Raw genomic sequence first — 20,401 nt, forward strand, 5'->3', positions numbered from 1 at the left:
AAAGATGAGCAAAATCAAAGATCAAAGCTTGCTATAAAATACTACAATGAACCCTAATTAATAACCCTAAGAGAACATTTTCTACTCTACCCTACTTCTACTCCTAAAAACTATGTAAAACTATGTCTAAATCCTAATGAAAGCTTGTGTCTTCATATGTGAATGATGTCCCTTGATATAGCACTCCAAAATCAGCTTCAGCCTTCCAAAATTGGCCCAGAAAGACCCCAAAATCGCGAGCCACGTGACTTTTTAATGAAGTCACGCGCAGAGACTTGTGCGTACGCACACATGCTGATTTTTCTCCTATGCGTACGCACAGAAGTTGTGTATGGGCACACTTGCTAATTTTCCTCCTGTGCGTGGGCACAGGTGCTGATTTTGACCCTTGTGCGTGGGCACAGGCTGAAATACTTCTCTCCTTTGTTTTCTTCATTTTTTCTCCCTTTTTGCATGCTTTCTTCCACTTCTACCAAATTGTTCTTCACTCAACAAACATATCACAGCATCGAATGGAATAAAAGTGGGATTAAATTGCTCAATTTAAGTACAAAAACACATATTTTCACATTTAGGTTCAATTTAGGGATCAAACACAAAAGTATGCTATTTTGGTGATTAAGTGTAGGTTTATGTGATGAAATCCATTCAAATTAAGTCAAAATATCTCAGAAAATATGGACTCATCAATTCCCACACACTTAAACAATAGCATGTCCTCATGCTAAACCAACAAGGAGAATGATCAAAAGGAAACAACTTATTGAATGAAACTATCTATATGCATGCAAATATACTATATACTATCTATATCTATCTATACTATAGTATCATATGAAATTGGTGAAAACAAACAATCAAATTTCCAATCAAGAGTATAAACATATAGGGCTAAGCAAAGAATTAATCCAATGCAATCAAAATCTAAAGAATTGATTCAAATTTCACAATGAAGCAACTTGCAAGAATACATGATAAGTGAGGTGGAAACATAGAATTGAGTAATTGAACCCTCACTTGGTGTGTATACACTCTCACCGCTCGGTGTTTTGGGTTTAATCACTCAAGTCTCCCCCTAATCATGCTTTTGAGGATTTGCTTTTCATCTAACAATCAACAAACAAGTGATATATGAATGCAATTATCATGATGACTTCATATGGTTGTAATGGGGCTAGGGTTAAGGTGGGATAGATATGGCTAAGTGGACTAAATTGAATTGAATCATTGATTAGTTTAAGTATCCCACTCAACCTATATCAATCAAATCACAAAAATGCATTCTAACCACTCATTACTTTTTTTCACACACATTCATGCCTTGATTTCCATTCAAATTCACATATGCATTTTTTATTCATTTTTTTTCTTTTCTTTGGAGCAACCTTTGTCCCCTCTTCTTATTTTTTTTCATTTCATTTTTTTCTCTTTCTTTTTTTTCTATGACAAATGCATATGGTTAAAATAAATTGATACATGAATGTGCACCCATTTTCCTAATTTTCAATGAATACCCAAAAATAAACATTTTCTCTACCAATGCTTCCCAAAATTCCCTGATGAACCACTATTTTATGATTTATCTTGTGTTTAATTGAGTGGTTTCATCAAGTCTTCACCCACTTATTCATATGATTTGCATGATTTTACAATCCCTTCCTAGTTATATTCTCTGGTTGAAAACTTTCTTCCTAGAGATCTTAATTTGTATATTTTAATTCTCCTTTAAACCATTTGACGCCGTGATCCGTGTGTTAAGTGTTTCAGGCTTTATAGGGCAGGAATGGCTTAGAGAATGGAGAGGAAGCTTGCAAAAATAGAAGGAACACAAGAAACTAAGGAGATGACCAGAGAGCATCGACGCGCACGCATGGCTCACGCGTGCGCGCAATATGAAGAATATTGCAGCAACGCGTGCGCGTGCCTAACGCATACGCGTGAATTGGATTCTGCATAAAAGACGCGCACGCGTGGACGATGCATACGCATGACAAGAAAATTCGCCAAATGACGCGCACGCGTGACCGACGTGTACGCGTGACAAGCACGATCTGCAGAAATAACAGAAAACACTGGGAGCGATTTTGGGCCGAGTTTTGACCCAGTTTTCAGCCCAGAAACACAGACTAGAGCCAGGAAACGTGCAGAAACTCAACATACATTCTCATTAGGATAGTTTTTAGATTTTGAGATTGGAATCTAGAGAGAACTACTCTTCCTCTAGGTTTTGTTTACATTCATAGTTTATTAGTTTTATGCTTTTGCTTTTGGATATTGAAGAGTCATCACCTCCGTTGAAGATACTATTCTAGTTTGTTTTCTTACTCTTTTATTTATTTATTCCATATTCTTAATTCTTGTTTAGAGTGGTAATTGGATTATTTTCATGGATTGTTAATGCAAAGGATTACTTTTGCTTTTAATTAATTTTGAATCTCTATTTTATTTAATTTATTATGTCTATTTTCTATTCCAAACTCCCAATAACGAAGATGGTATCCATGTCAATAGAGTAAATTCCCTACTTGACATGGGGGTTGATTAAGAGGAGACACTTGAGTTGGAATGCTCAAGTAATTAGTTAAATTAGAAGTTGTTAGCTAATTCTGTATTTACTAACGCTAGACCTTCCCAATGGAGAGGACTAGGATTTGCGAATAAGAGTTAGCTCAATCACTTGACTTTCCTTTATTTAGTAAGGGTTAACTAAGTAAAAATAACAACCTCTTTATACTACACTTGAGAGAATTCCAACAAGGACAGAACTTCCATTTAATCATTCCTCCAGTCAAGGCTTTTTAATTTGAATAATATAAATTCCTTTTTAATTTTCAATGCACTAAATTACAATTGTTTATTTTCTGTTATTCAACTCTCAAAATTCTCAGAAACTCCTGATTAATAAATTAGCACCCTTTCTAGCAACTCGTTGGGAGACGACCTGGGACTCATACTCCCATATTTTTATTCTAAACTTTTGTGACAACCTTTTTAAATTGATGCGGCAGATTTTTGCTGGTTAAGAGCTATACTCGCAATGCTGTTCTTATATCACAATCTCTTAATTAGTCTAATTTCTGCCATGCACCAATTTTTGGTGCCGTTGCCGGGGAGTTACAATTGTGTGCTAAATTATTAATTAGTGTACATATTTTTATTTTAATTGCATATTTTATTTTATTTTATTACCATGACCTGTATGTTTCTCTCATTGAATGACGCGTTCACTTCCTGATCTGAGCTTAGCCGCATTTGATCCTAAAATTGAAAGAACTATTTCACGTATTAGGCGAGCTCAGTGCAGGTTAGCCTCTGAGGGTGGTGAAGTGATTGTTATCGATTCACCAGTCTCATCTGAGGGCGAATCTGAACCGCCATCTGAGAGCGAAACAAGCTCCTTTACTACTGATTCAGTTGATTCACGTGCTGATAGAATGGCAGCACCTAGGAGGATTACTCTCCAGGAAGCTGGAGCCCCAGATTTTACACTGCAGCCGTACCAAGTGCATCATCCAACTCTGGCTACAGATTTTGAACTGAAGACTGCACTAATCAACTTGATGCCCAAGTTTTATGGCTTACCTGCCCAGGAGCCTATCAAGCACCTAAGGAATTTTCAGACTGCCTGTTCTACTGTTAGGCGTTATGGTGCAAATGAAACTTCTATTCTGTTAACTACCTTCCCATTTTCTCTTGAGGGAAAGGCGAGGGAGTGGTATTACTCCCAACCTGAAGTAACTGTTACCAATTGGGATACGCTCAGGAGAGAATTCCTAGAAAAATACTTTCCAGCTGAAGTCACAGATAGATTGAGGAAAGAGATCTCCTGCATTGTTCAAGGTGAATTGGAAACTCTCTATGAGTACTGGAAGCGTTTTAAGAACCTTCTAGATGCATGCCCCCATCACATGATTGACAGGCTAGTGTTAATCAGTTACTTCACTCAAGGCATGAAGCCTAGGGATAAAACTACATTAGATGGTGCTAGTAACGGTTCTCTGAAGAAGTACAAGACCGTAGATGAAGCATGGCAACTGATCAGCGAATTAGCTGAGTCTACTAGAAATCACAGGCACAAAAGCAGCCACTCAAAGGCTGTTGCAGAGGTTTTCTCTAACAGTGAGACTACTGCTCTTACACAGAGCATATGTGAAATGACCAACCTACTGAAGCAGATGCAGTTGAATCAACAACAAACTCAACCTTCCCCACCATAACAAAGCCAACAGTTAATTCCCCAAAGAGTATGCGGAATCTGTGCTGATTATAGTCATTATACTGATGAATGCCTGCAGCTCCAACAAGAAGACAACACTGTGGCAGCTACTCATAACTTCTATGACCTCCCGAATCAAGGATACAATCAACAAGGCGGCAACTACAACTAAGGTGGGAACTATAACCAAGGATGGCAGGACAACTCCAACCAAGGTTGGAGAGATAATTCCAACCATAGCTGGAGGGACAACTATAACAGAGGAGGCAGAGACAACCAGAAAAACCAGAGGTGGAATAACAACAACAGACAGCAGAATCAAAACCAGCCGTACAGAGCACCTCACCTTAGGCAGTCCCAAGGACCCCAGCACAACCAACAACAGGACCCTCAGATCACTTATCCTACTTTCTCATCAAATGACGAGATGCTTCGTTCTCTTGCACAAGGACAACAAGACATGCAGACTACACTGAACTCTACTCTAAATGGTCTGAATGCCACTTTACAAGCTCTCGTCTCTCGAATAGATTCATTACATGCTTCTACCAACCAACCTTCAAGCTCCAGTGGAATTCCTTCTCAACCCTTACCTAATCCCAAAGGTGGCATCGATGCCATCACTTTGAGGTCCAGAACTACACTGCCAGAGAAGAATCAGGAGGAGCCAAGCCCACTAGAACACACCCCAATTAAAGACTCAGTAGAAGTGGAAAATGCTGAAGAGGAAGATGAAGTACAAGACAAGGTTGAAGAAAAAGTAGCTCAGCATGGGAATGGAGCACCAAAGGATGCAGAGGCTGCAAGTGGCGCCATTCCTATCCCATTTCCACACCTTGCAAGGAAGACCAGGAAGCAGATGGAACTTGATCCCAAAATGGTAGAAATTTTCAAAAAGGTTGAGGTAATTATTCCCCTTTTTTATGTTATTCAGCAAGTGCCTAAATATGCAAAGTTTCTGAAAGATTTATGCATACATAAATACAAAATTAATGAATTAGAAACTATCCCTTTAGGCAGTTCTATATCTGCTTTAATGGGAGGTATACCTAAAAAATGTAGTGATCCAGGTCCATGCATGGTTAACTGTACCATTGGAGGTGTAATATTTTTTTACTGCATGTGTGATTTAGGAGCGTGTGTTAGTATAATGCCATTGTCTATATATGACGCTTTGAGGCTCCCTCCCTTAAAAAGGTCGGCAACTCGTTTTATGTTAGCAGATAAAAGCATTATTACAGTAATTGGAATTGCTGAAGATGTATTAGTGAGCATTAAGGGGCTCACATTTCCCATTGACTTCTATATCCTGGACATGCCCCCTAATGACTCAGGAAGACCATCATCAATCCTGCTTGGAAGACCATTCCTGAAGACTTCAAAGTTCAAGCTGGATGCATTTTCAGGAACTTACTCCTTTGAGATAAATGGCAGAGCAGTGAGTTTCAGTTTGAATGAAGCTATGAAGCACCCTCCGGAAGATTATTCTATCTTCCAGTGCGACATCATCGATGAAACTGTAGCTGAAGTTCACCAAGAAGAAGTAGAAGAGAAACACATGGAGCAAGATCCAAGTGTGGGGACACCCTCTGAACATAATGAAGACACCTTGCCATTATCACTAGTCCCGGATGATCCAAAGCCTAGCCATAAGCAGAAATTGGAATTAAAGCCACTCCCCCCCATCTCAAGTATGCTTACCTTGAGGATAATCAGAAATTCCCAGTTATCATTGCAAGGGAACTCACTTTCCAACAAGAAGAGCAACTACTTAGTGTGTTGAGAAGACATAAGAAAGCAAATGGGTGGAGCTTAGCAGATATAGTAGGCATCAGCCCTCAAGTTTGTGAGCACATGATATTCTTAGAAGAAGGATCAAAGCCTATCCGTCAACCCCAGAGAAGATTGAATCCCACCATCTTAGAAGTTGTCAAGAAAGAAGTGACCAGGCTACTTGAAGCAGATATCAGTTACCCCATCTCAGATAGTGAATGGGTCAGTCCAGTACAAGTGGTGCCCAAGAAGTTTGGAGTCACAACAGTAAAGAATGAGCATGGAGAGCTCTTGACAACTAGAGTGCAGAATTCATGGAGGGTTTGCATTGACTATAGGCGTCTCAACCAAGCTATTCGCAAGGATCACTACCCCTTGCCATTTATTGATCAGATGCTTGATCGCTGGTGCACGAAATTGTGTTCACATTAATGTAGTACTCTTTGTTATTGTATGGAATCATTATTATGGCTCTTTACTATGTGTGGACACAACTCCGTACAACTAACCAGCAAGTGCACTGGGTCATCCAAGTAATACCTTACGTGAGTAAGGGTCGAATCCCACGGAGATTGTTGGTATGAAGCAAGCTATGGTCACCTTGCAAATCTCAGTCAGGCGGATTTAAACATGATACTTTATTAGATTAAAATAAACAATAAAAGGGATAGAGATACTTATGTAGATTCATTGGCATGGATTTCAGATAAGCGAATGGAGATGCTTTTCGTCCCTCTGAACCTCTGCTTTCCTGCTATCTTCATCCAATCAGTCTTACTCCTTTCCATGGCTGGCTGTATGCAAGGGCATCACCGTTGTCAGTGGCTACATCCCCTCCTCTCAGCGAATCATATGCTCACGCACCCTGTCATGGCACGGCTATTCATCTGTCGGTTCTCGATCATGCTGGAATAGGATTCACCCTCCTTTTGCGTCTGTCACTAACGCCCAACAATCGCGAGTTTGAAGCTCGTCACAGTCATTCAATCATTGAATCCTACTCAGAATACCACAGACAAGGTTTAGACCTTCCGGATTCTCTTGAATGCCGCCATCATTCTAGCGTACGCCACGAAGATTCTGGTTAGGAGATCTAAGAGATATTCATTCTAGCTTAATTCATGTAGAATAGAAGTGTTTGTCAGGAACGCGTTCATAAGGGAGAAGGATGATGAGAATCACACATAATCATCACCTTCATCACGTTCTTGGGTGCGAATGGATATCTTAGAAGCGAAATAAGAAGAATTGAATAGAAAACAGTAGTACTTTGCATTAATCTTTGAGGAACAGCAGAGCTCCACACCTTAATCTATGGAGTGTAGAAACTCTACCGTTTGAAAATACATAAGTGAAGGTCCAGGCATGGCCGAGATGGCCAGCCCCTCTGATCTAAGAACCAGGCGTCCAAAGATTCCTAATACAATAGTAAGAGGTCCTATTTATAATAAACTAGTCACTAGGGTTTACATGAGTAAGTAATTGATGAATAAATCCACTTCCGGGGCCCACTTGGTGTGTGTTTGGGCTGAGCCTAAGTGTAGCACGTGCAGAGGCCATTTGTGGAGTTGAACGCCAGTTTCTGTGCCAGTTTGGGCGTTCAACTCTGGTTTTGGATCCTTTTCTGGCGCTGGACGCCAGATTTGGGCAGAAGGCTGGCGTTGAACGCCAGTTTACGTCGTCAATTCTTGGCCAAAGTATGGACTATTATATATTGCTGGAAATCCCTGGATGTCTACTTTCCAACGCAATTGGAAGCGCGCCATTTCGAGTTCTGTAGCTCCAGAAAATCCACTTTGAGTGAAGGGAGGTCAGAATCCAACAGCATCAGCAGTCCTTTTTCAACCTCTGAATCTGATTTCTGCTCAAGTCCCTCAATTTTAGCTAGAAAATACCTGAAATCACAGAAAAACACACAAACTCATAGTAAAGTCCAGAAATGTGAATTTAACATAAAAACTAATGAAAACATCCCTAAAAGTAACTAGATCCTACTAAAAACATACTAAAAACAATGTCAAAAAGCGTATAAATTATCCGCTCATCACAACACCAAACTTAAATTGTTGCTTGTCCCCAAGCAACTGAAAATCAAATAGGATAAAAAGAAGAGAATATACTATAAATTTCAAACTATCAATGAAACAGAGCTTCAATCATATGAGCGGGACTTATAGCTTTTTGCCTCTTGAATAGTTTTGGCATCTCACTCTATCCATTGAGGTTCAGAATGATTGGCATCTATAGGAACTCAGAGTTCGAATAGTGTTATTGACTTTCTTAGTTCAGTATGATGATTCTTGAACACAGCTTCTTTATGAGTCTTGGCCGTGGCCCTAAGCACTTTGTTTTCCAGTATTACCACCGGATACATAAATGCCACAGACACATAATTGGGTGAACCTTTTCAGATTGTGACTCAGCTTTGCTAAAGTCCCCAATTAGAGGTGTCCAGGGTTCTTAAGCACACTCTTCTTTTGCTTTGGACCTTGACTTTAACCGCTCAGTCTCAAGTTTTCACTTGACACCTACACGCCACAAGCACATGGTTAGGGACAGCTTTGGTTTAGCCGCTTAGACCAGGATTGTATTCCTTTAGGCCCTCCTATCCACTGATGCTCAAAGCCTTGGGATCCTTTTTATTTGCCCTTGCCTTTTGGTTTTAAGGGTTATTGGCTTTTTCTGCTTGCTCTTTCTTTTTCTTTCTATTTTTTTTTCTATTTTTTTTTTTGCCTATTTTTTTTTTCTTTTTTTTTTTTCTACAAGCTTTGTTCTTTGCTGCTTTTTCTTGCTTCAAGAATCATTTTTATGATTTTTCAGATTATCAAATAACATGTCTCCTAGTCATCATTCTTTCAAGAGCCAACATATTTAACATTCTTAAACAACAACTTCAAAAGACATATGCACTGTTCAAGCATACATTCAGAAAACAAGAAGCATTGTCACCACATCAATATAATTAAACTAAGTTCAAGGATAAATTCAAAACTCATGTACTTCTTGTTCTTTTGATTTAAAACTTTTTTTTTTAAGAGAGGTGATGGATTCATAGGACATTTATAACTTTAAGACATAGTTACTACTACTAATGATCATGTAATGAAGACACAAACATAGATAAGCACATAACATAGAAAATGAAAAACAGAGAAAGTAAGAACAAGGAATGAGTCCACCTTAGTGATGTCCTTGAGCCCTTCTATGTCTCTTCCTTGTCTTTGCTGCTCCTCCTTCATTGCTTTTAGATCTTCTCTGATTTCATGAAGGGTGATGGAGTGCTCTTGATGTTCCACCCTTAGTTGCTTCCAATAATTGTGTGGAAGAAAATGTATCCCCTGGGGTATCTCAGGGATCTCTTGATTTGCAGTCAAATGTTCTACCACTGAGCTATAGATCCTTTACATAATTGTTTTACCACACCAAACTTAAAATGTTGCTCGCCCTCGAGCAAAAGAAGAAGGAATAGATGAAGAAGATGATGTGGAAATAAAAACTAGGATTATGAGGAGGTAAAGTGGGGATCCTGTGGGGTCCACAGATCCTGAGGTGTCAAGGCATTTACATCCCTGCACCAATTTAGGCATGCAAAATGCCCTTGCACACAACTCTGGGCGTTCAGCGCCAGGTTGGTGCCCATTTTGGGCGTTCAACTCCCCTTTGCTGCCATTTCTGGCGTTGAACGCCAGAACCATGCTTGTTCTGGGCGTTCAGCGCCAGGATGCTCCTATTCTGGGCGTTCAGTGCCAGAACTATGCTCTGTTCTGGCGTTTGAACGCCAGACAGATGCTCCTCCAGGGTGTGATTTTTCTTCTGCTGTTTTTGATTCCGTTTTTGATTTTTTTGTTTATTTTGTGACTCCACATGATCATGAACCTAAGAAAACATGAAAAATAAGAATTAGATAAACATTGGGTTGCCTCCCAACAAGCGCTTCTTTAATGTCAATAGCTTGACAGTGGGCTCTCATGGAGCCTCACAGATGTGCAGAGCTTTGTTGAAACTCTCCAACACTAAACTTAGAGCTTGGATATGGGAGTTCAACACCAAACTTAGAGTTTGGTTGTGGCCTCCCAACACCAAACTTAGAGTTTGACTGTGGGGGCTCTGGTTGACTCTGCTTTGAGAGAAGCTTTTCGTGCTTCCTCTCTATGGTTGCAGAGGGAGATCCTTGAGTTTTGAATACAAGGGAGTTCTCATTCCATTGAAGGACTATTTCATCTCTGTCAACATCAATCACAGCTCTTGCTGTGGCCAGGAAAGGTCTTCCTAGGATGATGGATTCATCCTCTTCCTTTCCAGTATCCAGGACTATGAAATCAGCAGGGATGTAAAGGCCCTCAACTTTTACCAATACATCTTCTACGTGTCCATAAACCTGTCTTCTTGAGCTGTCTGCCATCTCTTGTGAGATTTTAGCAGCTTGCACCCCATAGATTCCCAGTTTCTCTATTACAGAGAGGGGCATGAGGTTTATTCCTGAACCAAGGTCACACAGAGCCTTAAAGATCATGGTGCCTATGGTACAGGGTATTATGAACTTTCCAGGATCCTGTCTCTTCTGAGGCAATGTCAGTTGATCCAGATCACTTAGTTCATTGATGAACAAGGGAGGTTCAACTTTCCAAGCATCAATGCCAAACAATTTGGCATTCAGCTTCATGATTGCACCAAGAAACTTGGCAGTTTGCTCTTCAGTGACATCCTCATTCTCTTCAGAAGAGGAATACTCATCAGAGCTCATGAAGGGCATAAGGAGGTTCAATGGAATCTCTATGGTCTCTAGATGAGCCTCAGAGTCCTTTGGTTCCTCAGAGGGAAGCTCCTTATTGACCACTGGACGTCCCAGGGGGTCTTCCTCCTTGGGATTCATGTCCTCTCCTCTCCTCACAGGTTCGGCCAGGGCACTTATGTCAATGGCCTTGCACTCTCCTTTTGGGTTCTCTTCTGTATTGCTTGGGAGAGTACTAGGAGGGATGTCAGTGATCCTTTTACTCAGCTGGCCCACTTGTGCTTCCAGATTTCTAATGGAAGACCTTGTTTCATTCATGAAACTTACAGTGGCCTTAGATAGATCAGAGACTAGATTTGCTAAATTAGAAGCATTTTGTTCAGAGTTCTCTGTCTGTTGCTGAGTTGATGATGGAAAAGGTTTGCTATTGCTAAACCTGTTTCTTCCACCATTATTAAAGCCTTGTTGGGGCTTTTGATCCTTCCATGAGAAATTTGGATGATTTCTCCATGTTGAGTTATAGGTGTTTCCATAAGGTTCACCTAAGTAATTTACCTCTGCTATTGCAGGGTTCTCAGGATCATAGGCTTCTTCTTCAGAAGATGCCTCTTGAGTACTGTTGGATGCAGCTTGCATTCCATGCAGACTCTGAGAGATCATATTGACTTGCTGAGTCAATATTTTATTCTGAGCCAATATGGCATTCAGAGTATCAACTTCAAGAACTCCCTTCTTCATAGGCGTCCCATTGATTACAGGATTCCTTTCAGAAGTGTACATGAACTGGTTATTAGCAACCATGTCAATGAGTTCTTGAGCTTCTGCAGGCGTTTTCTTTAGGTGAATGGATCCACCTGCAGAAGTGTCCAGTGACATCTTTGATAGCTCAGATAAACCATCATAGAATATATCCAGGATGGTCCATTCTGAAAGCATGTCAGAAGGACACTTTTTGGTCAACTGTTTGTATCTTTCCCAAGCTTCATAGAGAGATTCACCTTCTTTCTGTCTGAAGGTTTGAACATCAGCTCTTAGCTTGCTCAGCTTTTGAGGAGGAAAGTACTTGGCTAAGAAAGCCGTGACCAGCTTATCCCAAGAGTTCAGGCTGTCTTTAGGTTGAGAATCCAACCATAATCTAGCTCTGTCTCTTACAGCAAAAGGGAAAAGCATGAGCCTGTAGACTTTCGGATCTATTCCATTAGTCTTAACAGTATCACATATCTGCAAGAATTCAGTTAAGAACTGAAAAGGATCTTCAGATGGAAGTCCATGAAACTTGCAGTTCTGCTGCATTAGAGAAACTAATTGAGGTTTCAGCTCAAAGTTGTTTGCTCCAATGGCAGGAATGGAGATGCTTCTTCCATGTAAATTGGAATTAGGTGCAGTAAAGTCACCAAGCATCCTCCTTTCATTATTATTATTTTCGCCTGCCATCTCCTCTGCCTGTTCGAAAATTTCTGAAAGGTTATCTCTGGATTGTTGTATTTTAGCTTCTCTTAATTTTCTCTTCAGAGTTCTTTCAGGTTCTGGATCTGCTTCCACAAGAATGTTCTTATCCTTGCTCCTACTCATATGACAAGGAAGAATGGCCAAAAAAATGATAATAATAATAGAGATCCTTTATACCTCAGTATATGGATCCCTTTGTAGGTAGAAGAAGAGGGGGAGATAAAGGATGTGATGTAAAGGAAGAAACACAACTGTGAGGATTGGAATGTGAGATGAGATGTTAGGATATGAATGAATAAATAGAATGAGATGAGGGAGGGATAATTTTCGAAAATTATTTTGAAAAAGGAGTTAGTGATTTTTGAAAATGGTTTTTTGAAAAATTGTTAGTAATTTTCGAAAATTAAGTTTTAAAAATTAAAATAATTAATAAATTAAAAAGAAATTTTGAAAAAGGGGAGAGATATTTTCGAAAATGAGAGAGAGAGAGTTAGTTAGGTGGTTTTGAAAAAGTTAAGAAACAAACAAAAAGTTAGTTAGTTAGTTGAAACAAATTTTGAAAAGATAGGAAGTTAGAAAAGATATTTTGAAAAGATATTTTTGAAAAAGATAAGATGAGAAGATATTTTTTTAAAAAGATATGATAGAAGTTAGTTTTTGAAAAAGATTTTATTTTTAAAATCACAATTTAATGACTTGATTCATAAGAAATCACAAGATATGATTCTAGAACTTAAAGTTTGAATCTTTCTTAACAAGCAAGTAACAAACTTGAAATTTTTGAATCAAAACATTAATTGTTATTGTTATTTTCGAAAATTTAATACAAAAATAAGAAAAAGATTTTTGAAAAATATTTTTAGAATTTTCGAAAATAACTAAGAATTTTGAAAAGGATTTGATTTTTGAAAAAGATTTTGAAAAAGATAAGATTTTCAAATTGAAAATTTGATTTGACTCATGAGAAACAATTTGATTTTCAAAAATTTTTTAAAAAGTCAATCCAAATTTTCGAATTTGATGAGAGAAAAGAGGAAAGATATTTTTTTGATTTTTTGAATTTTTATGATGCAAGAGAAAAACACTAAAAGGATGCAATGCATGAAATTTTTAGATCAAAACAATGAATGCATGCAAGAATGCTATGAATGTCAAGATGAACACCAAGAACATTATGAATGTCATGATGAACATCAAGAACATATTTTTGAAAAATTTTTAATGCAAAGAAAACATGCAAGACACCAAACTTAGAATTCTTTAATGCTTACGCACTAAGAATTCAAGAATGCATATGATAAACATGAAAAGACACAAAACAAAAAATCATCAAGATCAAACAAGAAGACTTACCAAGAACAACTTGAAGATCATGAAGAACACTATTAATGCATGATATTTTCGAAAAAATGCAAGATGCATATGCAATTGACACCAAACTTATAACATGACACAAGACTTAAACAAGAAACATGAAATATTTTTTATTTTTATGATTTTATGATTTTTTTGGATTTTTAACTTATATTTTTCGAAAATTATTTAGAAAAAAAAGAAAAATAAGGATTCAAAATTTTTAATATGAATTCCAGGAATCTTATGCTCTAAAGCTCCAATCAAAGGGTCAGGCATGGCTTAATAGCCAGCCAAGCTTTAGTATGTAACTCAGACATGACACGCCTGACATTCCTTGCATTCAACAGCCAATTGGCTAAGAAAGACAAAGAAGCTCTTCTCTTGAGTATAAGGATTGAGACATGGCTTTACAGCCAGCCAGGCTCCAACATGCTTCATGAAACACTAGAATTCATTCTTAAAAATTCTGAAGCCATAGAATAATTTATTTTTGAAAACTTTTTTTTTTTGAAAAATTTTTCGAAAACAAAGGAGGAATTTTTGAAAGATTTTTGAAAAATTTTTGAAAAATAATTTTAAAAAAAAAAGTACCTAATCTGAGCAACAAGATGAACCGTCAGTTGTCCAAACTCAAACAATCCCCGGCAACGGCGCCAAAAACTTGGTGCACGAAATTGTGTTCACATTAATGTAGTACTCTTTGTTATTGTATGGAATCATTATTATGGCTCTTTACTATGTGTGGACACAACTCCGTACAACTAACCAGCAAGTGCACTGGGTCGTCCAAGTAATACCTTACGTGAGTAAGGGTCGAATCCCACGGAGATTGTTGGTATGAAGCAAGCTATGGTCACCTTGCAAATCTCAGTCAGGCGGATTTAAACATGATACTTTATTAGATTAAAATAAACAATAAAAGGGATAGAGATACTTATGTAGATTCATTGGCAGGGATTTCAGATAAGCGAATGGAGATGCTTTTCGTCCCTCTGAACCTCTGCTTTCCTGCTATCTTCATCCAATCAGTCTTACTCCTTTCCATGGCTGGCTGTATGCAAGGGCATCACCGTTGTCAGTGGCTACATCCCCTCCTCTCAGTGAATCATATGCTCACGCACCCTGTCACGGCACGGCTATTCATCTGTCGGTTCTCGATCATGCTGGAATAGGATTCACCCTCCTTTTGCGTCTGTCACTAACGCCCAACAATCGCGAGTTTGAAGCTCGTCACAGTCATTCAATCATTGAATCCTACTCAGAATACCACAGACAAGGTTTAGACCTTCCGGATTCTCTTGAATGCCGCCATCATTCTAGCGTACGCCACGAAGATTCTGGTTAGGAGATCTAAGAGATATTCATTCTAGCTTAATTCATGTAGAACAGAAGTGTTTGTCAGGCACGCGTTCATAAGGGAGAAGGATGATGAGCGTCACACATAATCATCACCTTCATCACGTTCTTGGGTGCGAATGGATATCTTAGAAGCGAAATAAGAAGAATTGAATAGAAAACAGTAGTACTTTGCATTAATCTTTGAGGAACAGCAGAGCTCCACACCTTAATCTATGGAGTGTAGAAACTCTACCGTTTGAAAATACATAAGTGATGATCCAGGCATGGCCGAGATGGCCAGCCCCTCTGATCTAAGAACCAGGCGTCCAAAGATTCCTAATACAATAGTAAGAGGTCCTATTTATAATAAACTAGTCACTAGGGTTTACATGAGTAAGTAATTGATGAATAAATCCACTTCCGTGGCCCACTTGGTGTGTGTTTGGGCTGAGCCTAAGTGTAGCACGTGCAGAGGCCATTTGTGGAGTTGAACGCCAGTTTCTGTGTCAGTTTGGACGTTCAACTCTGGTTTTGGATCCTTTTCTGGCGCTGGACGCCAGATTTGGGCAGAAGGCTGGCGTTGAACGCCAGTTTACGTCGTCAATTCTTAGTTAAAGTATGGATTATTATATATTTCTGGAAAGCCCTGGATGTCTACTTTCCAACGCAATTGGAAGTGCGCCATTTCGAGTTCTGTAGCTCCAGAAAATCCACTTTGAGTGAAGGGAGGTCAGAATCCAACAGCATCAGCAGTCCTTTTTCAACCTCTGAATCTGATTTCTGCTCAAGTCCCTCAATTTTAGCCAGAAAATACCTGAAATCACAGAAAAACACACAAACTCATAGTAAAGTCCAGAAATGTGAATTTAACATAAAAACTAATGAAAACATCCCTAAAAGTAACTAGATCCTACTAAAAACATACTAAAAACAATGTCAAAAAGCGTATAAATTATCCGCTCATCAATCGCCTGTCAAGTAAATCCCATTACTGTTTTTTAGATGGTTATACAGGCTATTTTCAAATTCATATAGCTCCTGATGATCAGGAGAAGACTACTTTTACATGTCCCTTTGGAACGTATGCATATAAGAGGATGCCTTTTGGCTTATGTAATGCACCAGCTACTTTCCAAAGATGCATGATGAGTATCTTTTCAGATCTTATTGAGAACTGTGTGAAAGTATTTATGGATGATTTTAGCGTATATGGTAATTCCTTTAACCTTTGCTTGGATAGTTTAGCTAGAGTATTAGACAAGTGTGTTAGTTCAAACCTTGTATTGAATTTTGAAAAATGTCACTTTATGGTAAAACAAGGTATTGTACTAGGACATGTTATGTCTAATACTGGTATTTCTGTAGATCCAGCAAAGGTAGATGTCATTTATAGTTTACCTTACCCCTCCTCCGTGAGGGAAGTCCGTTCGATCCTAGGCCATGCAGGTTTCTACAGGAGATTCATTAAGAATTTCAGTAAGGTAGCATTACCTTTATCTAGACTGCTGTAGAAAGATATTGAGTTCGAGTTCAGTGAGGATTGCATGCAAGGATTTGATAAGCTGAAGATCACCCTGACTCAAACTCCAATTGTGAGAGGACCAGACTAGAGCCAGCCATTTGAGATTATGTGTGATGCCTCCAACCATGCAGTAGGAGCGGCGCTGGCTCAGTGCGAAGGTAAGGATCCTTTCGTAATTGCTTATGCGTCTAAGACCTTAGACGCTGCTCAGTCTAATTACACTACTACTGAAAAAGAGCTTCTTGCTATTATTTTTGCTCTAGATAAATTTCGACCCTATTTACTTGGTACTAAGGTAGTAGTGTACTCAGACCATGCAGCTCTAAAATATTTATTAGCTAAAAAAGAGTCCAAACCAAGGTTGATACGTTGGATACTGCTGCTACAAGAATTTGACTTAGAAATTAAGGATAGGAGTGGTAACCAGAATTTAGTGGCAGACCACTTGAGTCGCCTTGAGCACATTAAGGATGACTCCACTCCTATCAATGATACTTTCCCATTTGATAGCTTGCATGCAGTATCTGAAGTAGTTCCCTGGTATGCACCTGTAGCTAATTATCTAGTTAGCCATACTATCCCTCCCAATTTTACTAAGCATCAAAGGGACAAGCTGAAAAGCGAGTCTAAATATTATATATGGGATGACCCATATTTGTGGAGGTGTGGTGCTGACCAGGTAATTAGAAGGTGTGTGCCCCAATCAGAATTCCAGTCCATTTTAGAGGCCTGCCACTCTTCTGAGAGTGGAGGATATTTTGGCCCTCAAAGAACAGCTAAAAAAATTTTAGACTGTGGATTCTGGTGGCCTACTCTTTTTAAAGATGCTGCTGCTTTTTGTAAATCTTGTTTCCCATGCCAAAGGTTTAGTAATATCCAAGAGGGATGAGATGCCTCAACAGATTATGCTTTTCTGTGAAATTTTTTATGTTTGGGGCATTGACTTCATGGGTCTATTTCCAAACTCTAGTGGTTACCTTTATATATTGTTAGCTGTGGATTATGTTTCTAAATGGATGGAAGCAATTCCTACCCGTACTGATGATGCTAACACTGTTGTTTCCTTTGTTAGAAACCATATTATTTGTCACTTTGGATCACCACGAGCAATCGTGAGTGATCAAGGCACTCACTTTTGTAATAGGAGACTAATAGGATTATTGAAGAAGTATGAGATTGTTCACAAAGTAGCAACAGCTTATCATCCCCAGACCAATGGACAAGCAGAAGTGTCTAACAGGGAGATTAAATGCATTCTGGAGAAGATAGTAAAGCCTCATAGGAAGGACTGGAGTGCCAGGCTACAAGATACACTCTGGGCATATAGAACATCATACAAGACACCCATTGGGATGAGCCCCTTCCGCTTAGTGTACGAAAAGGCTTGACACCTTCCAGTAGAGGTGGAACACAAGGCTTTCTGGGATGTGAGGGAGTGCAACATGAATTTTGAAAAAGCTGGTGCTGAAAGGAAGCTGCAACTAGCTAGCAGAATTGGAGAATCTTTGCCTAGAAGCATATGACAACTCCAGGCGATACAAGGAGAAGATGAAGGTTGTGCATGACAAGCACATAAAAAGGAGAGAATTCAAACCAGGGGAGTTAGTTCTTCTTTATAACTCCAGACTGAGGCTCATGCCAGGTAAACTGAGATCAAGATAGGAAGGTCCCTATAGAGTAGAAAAGGCAGAGCCATACGGAGTTTTTCACCTGCGTCATCCTTCTAGCTCCAAATTCATCAAGGTCAATGGACATCGCCTAAAGCTTTATCATGGTGAGAAGATGAAGGATCACAAAGAGCTAGAGGTTTTCTTCTTGGAAGACCCACCAACAGAAGCATTATGAGCTTGAAGACCGTCCAACTTAAGGACGCAAAAGCAAAGTGCTAGGTGGGAGACAACCCACCATGGTATGATCGTTTCGTTTCAGTCTTAGTTTTGTTTTATTTTATTTTACTTTATTTTTCTTAGTGACTCTTCTCATAATCTCTGCATATAGTCTGCATTTGTATTTTCATTTTGCACAAAAAAAAGAGCACGTGACGCGCAAGCATCGCTGACGCGTCCGCGTCATATGTGCATTCAAAACAAAGAAGAAAAGAAGCAGAGAGTCACGCGGGAGCATGGCTGGAGGCGTGCCTTAGGCACAAACATGCCCACGTGAACGCATCCCTGACGCGTCCGCGTCACTTGAAAAACCAGCCTTCCACGCGTGCGTGTCACCCACATGCACGCGTGACCCTGCAAAATCGACGTAAAGAGGTATATGGCAGAGAGTTATGATGGAGTGAGGCTGGAATGGTGCTGGAAGCACAAACCCCATCACGCGTACGCGTCACCCACGCATACGCGTCATTTTTCAAAATTAGGCCACCCATGCGTGCGCGTCCCTCACGCGCACGCGTCACTCAAAATTTTGGCAATGTGCGTATAAAACAGAAAGTTGTGCGTGCGCGAGGCTGTACTCGCGCTAATAGCACAAATGAGGTCACGCGTGCACGTCACCCAAGCGTACGCGTCACCTAAAAATAGCACCAACCACGTGAACGCGTGCACCATGCATCCGTGTCGCATGCGACACACAGTTTATCCAGATCAGCGCCAGAATTCCTATCTTTTCTTCCCCAATCCTAAATTTTTTCTCCTCCCTTCTTATTTCTTTCTTCTTCCTTCTTTCTTCTTTATTCCTTCTTACTTTTTACTTTCTTCCCCCTTCTTTTTCACATTCATTATCAAGGTTCTTTTCTTTTATTCCTCCCTTTTTACTTTTCCATCATTATTTTTATTTATGCTTTCTTCTTCTTTTTCTTTTTACCTTCATTAGCTATGTTTTCTTTTTTTTTTCTTCCTTTTTCTTTTTACATTCTTTTGATTGGTATTAGAAATTTAATTGGGTGATTATTTTTTCTATAATTGCTTGTGGATTATTTAGAAGCTATTTTGACAATTAATATTACTTCTTAAGGGTTGTTATCAAATATTACATGCATGCTGTTTGTGAAAAACCCGTATGGCATTATGCATTTTTAAATATTCTATTCTTCTACTCTAATGCCTGCTTTTCACAAAAACCCTTTTTATATATTATTCATTGATTATAATTGTCAATACAAACAGGCTGTTAGTTTGAAACACTTGATAATCAAATTGGGCATTTAATGCTTGATCTATGCTACTCATGCCTTTGCCAGCATGCCAATAAACATCTTGCATCTACTTGCCACACCATGCACTTGCTATATTTCCAAGCTTTAAGTGTGGGGAGGTCAGTCAGTACCTGACTTCCAGAGGTAATTTCTCTTTCTTAGCACCAATAAACTATTTATTTTTCTTTTATTTAGGATAGGATAAATTACATAGTAATAAGTGTTTGCATGTATGTTTTGCTTGGTTAAAGCAATAAGTCTCTTTTTAAGACCCTATTTTTGAAAATTTCACTAATTTAAATCAAAATTTCTGTGTTAAAACTTGTTTGAGAATTGTAAATTGGAACATGGTTTTTAAGTTAAGAACACACAACCTGTGAGAACTTGAGCTTAATTACATGGTTACACTATTTAACCATAGAATTTTATTCTTGTGTGTTTTCTTCTCTATGATTGTGATTTATATTTTGTTTCATCCTATATGTCCAAGGTTTAATGTATTTATATGCATGCATATGATTAAGGCCATTATTTTATTAGCTCACTTATCCCAAATAGCCTACCCTTCCATTCACCTTTGTTAGTCACTTTGAGCCTTTCTATCCCATTTGTTCTATATTTTACCACATCACTAGCCTTAAGCAGAAAAACAATTAATTACCCTAGTTGGAATCTTTGGTTAGCTGAAGATAGAGATTGTGTGTCAATCAAATGTGGGAAAACTGTGGGAACATGGGTTAACAAGGGAATGTGTTATGTTTTTACAATTAATAAAATATAGGGAATTTGGGTACCTACTCATGTGAGACCAGAAAAATTATAAATCCATGTGCATTGATAATGTTATGTTTACTTTTACTTTAAAAAAAA

The sequence above is a fragment of the Arachis hypogaea genome, chromosome 16 (genome assembly GCF_003086295.3).
Source record: "Arachis hypogaea cultivar Tifrunner chromosome 16, arahy.Tifrunner.gnm2.J5K5, whole genome shotgun sequence".
Lineage (NCBI taxonomy): Eukaryota > Viridiplantae > Streptophyta > Magnoliopsida > Fabales > Fabaceae > Arachis > Arachis hypogaea.